Source organism: Arachis duranensis, chromosome 10, assembly GCF_000817695.3.
Source record: "Arachis duranensis cultivar V14167 chromosome 10, aradu.V14167.gnm2.J7QH, whole genome shotgun sequence".
Classification (NCBI taxonomy): domain Eukaryota; kingdom Viridiplantae; phylum Streptophyta; class Magnoliopsida; order Fabales; family Fabaceae; genus Arachis; species Arachis duranensis.
The window spans coordinates 71,883,377-71,888,930 of record NC_029781.3 but is presented as its reverse complement, the minus strand read 5'-3'; the positions used below and the strand labels follow the sequence as shown (position 1 = coordinate 71,888,930).

Genomic DNA, 5,554 nt, shown 5'->3' with positions numbered 1-5,554 from the left:
ACGTTAAGAGCTACGTTAGCTTAGCTAACGTAAGACTAACGTGGGAGGCAAAGGGCAAGCAACATTAATGGGAAAAGTGATTCCCATTAACGTTTGCGAAAAGGGGCACAAGCCAACGTTAATGGGAAAAGTGAGTCCCATTAACGTTGGCCAAGAATTGATAAGGAACGTTAGAAGTCACGTTAAGACTTCTAACATAGAGAATAACGTGGGCATATAAAGGGTGGAACGTTAGTGGAAAAGGTGAATGCTACTAACGTTCTCGCACCCAGAAATGTATTCAACGATTAATCTCACTAAGTGCCTGAGCCTAATTCATATTTCTCTGCAAGCTGGGCCCACTAAAGATGAGAATTGCTTCAACTCAAGGTCCAAAGCCAACATCCAAGACTTGAAGAACTCACTAGAAGATCATGAAGAGTAGTATATATAGGAGTAGTTTTGAACTAACTAGAGGACTTTGGGCATTTTGGAGAATTACTCTCTGCATATTTACTTTTCTGTACTTCTATCATGGATTCTTCTTTTCTGCCATTTTTGATTCCTAGAGCTATGAACAACTAAACATCTTTCATTGGGTTAGGGAGCTCTGCTGTAATTTGATGGATCAATATTAATTTTCATTCTTCTTCTTCTATCTTTTCTCTTGATTTAACTAGAAAGCTTTCAATCTTAATTCAATTGGTTAGTTATCTTGGAAAAGAAACTCTCCATAATTGGATCTCTTTGGAACCTTGGAAGAGGAATGAAGAGATCATGCTAGAATTGCTTTCTCATGCTGGACCAATTTGGGTTGGGATGGATATGTGACTATAATCCCCTCAATACTTGAATTGGGAAATGTATGTGGTATAATCAGTGACCATACCTCATCTCTTCTCATGAGCAATTGACCAAGGAATTGGCTATTGATCAATATTTGAGAGATTGAATTACCAAGGAATTGGGATTCAATCACTTAAGATTGCCAAGGAAATCAATGAATGCATTGATTGAGGAAGAGATGAGAATGAACTTGATCCGGAGAATTGCAACATCTCCTAAACCCAATGATTACCCCATTTCTGATCTTACCCATTCTCTTTAATTTTTGCCATTTACTTTTATGAGCACTACCCCAATTCCCCATTTAAGATTCTGCACTTAAATTTTTGCTATTTACTTTCTAGTCATTTAAATTTCCGCATCTCAATCTAAATTCTATTTAGCTCAACTAGCATATTCTTCTAACTAAAGTTTCTTGACCAATCAATCCTTGTGGGATTCAACCTCACTCTATAGTGAGTTTTTTCTTGACGATAATTCGGTATACTTGCCGAAGGAAAATTTTTTGAGAAACAAGTTTCCATGCATCAAGTTTATGGCGCCGTTGCCGGGGATTGATTTTGAATCAACAATGATTAAGCTAGAAGATTACTAGATTGAGCAATTTATTTTTTTTTGCGTTATTCTTTTCTATATTTAGTAATTTACCCTAGTTTGTTTTTAATTTCTTCCTCATCCCCTATTCCCTCTCTAATTTCTGTTATCCTTTCTTAGTTTATCATAATTCAGCTCACTAACCCACTAACTGTTTGATAAATTGCATCACTCACACTAACAATCATTCTAACAAAAATTGTCGTCACTATATCTCCTATTGTGCATTCTAGTTGTTGTATGACAGGGAGAAGAGAAAGAATCTCAACATCCTTTGATTCAGAGCCTGAGAGAACCCTTTGGAGATGAAAAAGGGAAGCAAGAGGAAAAAGAATTATTGGTGCTGAGGAAGAGGAAGAGTATTTTGAACCCAACATGGAAGAGAATTTGGAGAACAATCATGAAGAAGAAGCTCATAATCATGCCAGAGAAGGCTATGCAAACTGGGTTGGGTATGAAAGGAGGATCTTAGGATCCTATATCAATCCTAATCCAGGAAACTGTGGAAGCAGCATTCAGAAACCCACCATTCATGCCAACAATTTCGAGCTAAAACCTCAGCTCATCACTTTGGTGCAAAATAATTGCTCATTTGGAGGAGGTGCTCAAGAAGACACTAACCAACACTTGACTGCCTTCTTGAGGATTTGTGACACAGTGAAGACAAATGGAGTCCACCCAGATGTCTATAGGTTGCTCTTGTTCCCCTTTTCACTCAAGGACAAGGCAACAAAGTAGCTTGAATCCTTCCCAAAAGAAAGCCTGACAGACTAGGAGGAGGTAGTGAACAAGTTTTTAGCAAGATTTTATCCTCCTCAAAAGATTAACAGGCTAAGAACTGAGGTGCAGACTTTCAGGCAACAAGATGGTGAGACACTTTATGAAGCATGGGAGAGATTCAAAGACTTAACAAGGAGATGCCCACCAGAGATGTTTAATGAGTGGGTTCAACTCCACATCTTCTATGAAGGTCTTTCCTATGAGTCAAAAAAGGCTGTAGATCATTCATCAGGAGGTTCTTTAAACAAGAAGAAAACTGTTAAAGAAGCCATAGATGTCATTGAAACAGTTGCTGAGAATGACTACTTCTATGCCTCTGAAAGAAGCAACACTAGAGGAGTAATGGAGTTGAACCATATGGATGCACTGTTAGCCCAAAACAAGATGATCACCAAGCAGCTAGTAGATCTTACCAACAAGGTGGAAGAGAACCAAGTTGCAGCAGCCATCATCTCATCACCAACTCATTAAGGAGTAAACATAGGAGAAGAAGGTGACTGGGAGCAAGCCAACTATGTGGGAAATTCACCTAGACAAGTCTATGATCCATACTCCAAAACATACAATTCTGGATAGAGAAATCACCCCAACTTTGGATGGGGAAACCAACAAGACCAAGGACAAGATCTGAGACGTTCCAACTTCAACTCCAACAACAATGCCACGCATCAAAAGACTTCTCAGAGATATTACCAACATCCATCTAGCCAACCTTCTCAATCACCTAATCTCAACCCACCATCATCCACAGATGATAGGCTTTCAAAGATTGAGGCTCTACTTGAAAACATGTGCAGAGAAGTCCAAGATAACAAGGTGTTTAAGGAAGAGGTGCGAGCCAACATCAAGAATCAAGGAGAAAACATCAAGAGATTGGAGTCCCAAGTAGGCTATCTATCTCAACAAATTTCCAAACCCACTGATGGATTCCCCAGTGATACAGAGAAGAATCCAAGAGGGGAACCAAACAAAGTGAGATGGGAAGACTACAAAATGATAACCACAAGTGATGAGGGAAGTATGAATAGAGTAGAACACCCCAAAAATCACCAACAGGAAAGCCAAGAGGAAGGGAGCTGTGCAACTCCACTCACATCCAAGGAAGAGCTAAAGAAAAAAGATGCATTGAACCCATATGCACCTTTCCCCCACAGGCTTAAAGGTGGTGTAGCAGGGAGGATGTACTCAAGGTTTCTTGATATGTTTGCATCTTTAGATGTAAATATACCCTTCATTAAAGCCCTCCAACAGATGCCCTTCTACATCAAGTATATAAAGGAGCTACTAGCCAGAAAAAGTCCATTGAAAGGTGGACAAACAATCAAGATGAATAGAGATTGTAGTGCTCTCATTCAACCAGGACCACCCATAAAGAAGGAGGATCCAGGAAGCTTCCACATTCCTTGTGCCATAGGAGAAATAATGATTGACAAAGGACTTTGTGACTTGGGAGCACGCATCAACTTAATGCCTCTCTCTCTCATGAAGAAGCTCCAAATCAATGAACTAACTCCTACTGATGTGGTTATCAGATTGGCGGATAAAATCCAAAAACAAGCAGTAGGAATAGTTGAAAATGTGCTGGTAAAGGTTGGGAGCTACTATCTTCCCACAGATTTTGTTGTTTTGGAAATGGAGGAGAATCCTATCTACCCTATCATTCTGGGAAGACCCTTCCTAGCCACAGCTAGAGCACTCATAGATGTAGAACGAGGAGAGTTAGTGCTGAGAATACATGATGAGCAGCTCACTTTCAATGTTTACAACCTCTCACGAGGAGCAAATTACAAAGACAATAATATGATAGAAGAGCCAAACAATAAAGCACAAACAACACAATTGGAAGCCCCATTGGTTGGGAAGCCACATAGTCAGGAAGAACCATGTTCAAAGGTGATCTAAGAGGAACCCACCAGAGTCATGCAAGATCAATAACAAGATTCCCCTGGAGAAAGAATCCATAGAAAACAAGAAAACATCAATAGAAACAAGGAAAAGAATTCCAAAGGGATGGAGAAATAAGAAAATTCCTACAGATAATTTCTCACCAGGTGATGAAGTTATTTCTACATACTTTCCATCTATACCACCTCACCTACTCACTATTCCATCTCAGCTACCTCCTGTGTATACTATCAACAAAATCTTATCCTTAGAGCATTTGGAACTCGTCAACAAAGCTAAGGGATATAGATTCACTGCAAGAGGAAAGGACTTCAAGCACTATCAACCACCTTGACAAAGAACCAAACGTCAAGCTAGTGACGCTAAAGAAGCGCTTCATGGGAGGCAACCCATGATTCTATAATTCTTTCTTGCTTAAATTTCTAATAAGAGCAACATAGCAATTTCACTCCAACTTTGACAACTAATATAAAGTTCCTCCACATGCACGTATAGTACATGATAAGTTTGGTGTTCAAACACATCATTGAGGTTTGAACACACTTTTTGAGAAAGATTTATATCCTAAACTTGTTGTACCATAGGATCACAAACAAGTTTGGTGTGCTGACGTGCATGCTTGAGAAGCTTAATAATTAGTTGAGTTGCTTTCAAAAAAAAAAAGAGAAAGAGAGAGAGAGGAGAGAGATTTTAGCTTCGTTAGTTCACCCTTTTTAAAATTTCCCACCAATTTCACAACTAATCTTCACATTCTCTTTTTGTCATATATAGGGAATCAAAAAGGACATTGATGGTACTTGATAGGACAAGAGGTTCGGCCACTACACCAAGAGAATCTCACACTTGTCCTCATAGGAAATGTCTTTGGAAGTGTTGCCATGCAACATTGGGAATGGATGGCTTTGGAAGCCAAAGCAAGACCCCCATAAAGGAGCTGATCCTTGTGCTCCTTCAATCCTAAAACCCCAATCGTCCACTATCAAACACCATCATCAATCCACATCCTTCAATCAATTGCCATTTTCCTATTTAAACCTCTTCACACAACCTCTCCATGCACACGTATACTCACCATTCCCATTCTCTCCTTTCGGTTCTACACACACTACACACATCACTCCTCACCAAAGCTTCACATACACCCTCATAGCCGTCTTGAGAATAACCAACATAGCAATCATCTTACATGGCATCATCAAGCTCCAAGAGACAAAAAGGGAAGGGACTCATAGAACATCCTCCTTTTGATGAAGTGCGGTTTAGAACATTTCATCATGCACTTCAATATGGGTGGATGGCTGACAAAGAAATCATTTATGAACTGGGCTTCCAAGTAACAAAAATTGAGTGTCCGGAGATCATAGAGAAGGTGGAGCAACGTCACTGGGAGCTCCTTACCGATCCGATCATAAGAGTGAATGCAACTCTAGTAAGAGAGTTCTATGCAAAT

The 5,554-nt window shown here is 39.6% G+C and overlaps 1 non-coding gene across 1 annotated transcript; it reads right to left on the bottom strand.

Moving 5' to 3' along the window:
* Positions 1-2,247: 2,247 nt before the first annotated feature.
* LOC127743623 (small nucleolar RNA R71) lies at positions 2,248-2,355 on the bottom strand. The gene has a single exon (XR_008005007.1). It is a non-coding gene; the product is annotated as a small nucleolar RNA R71 (small nucleolar RNA).
* Positions 2,356-5,554: the final 3,199 nt, after the last annotated feature.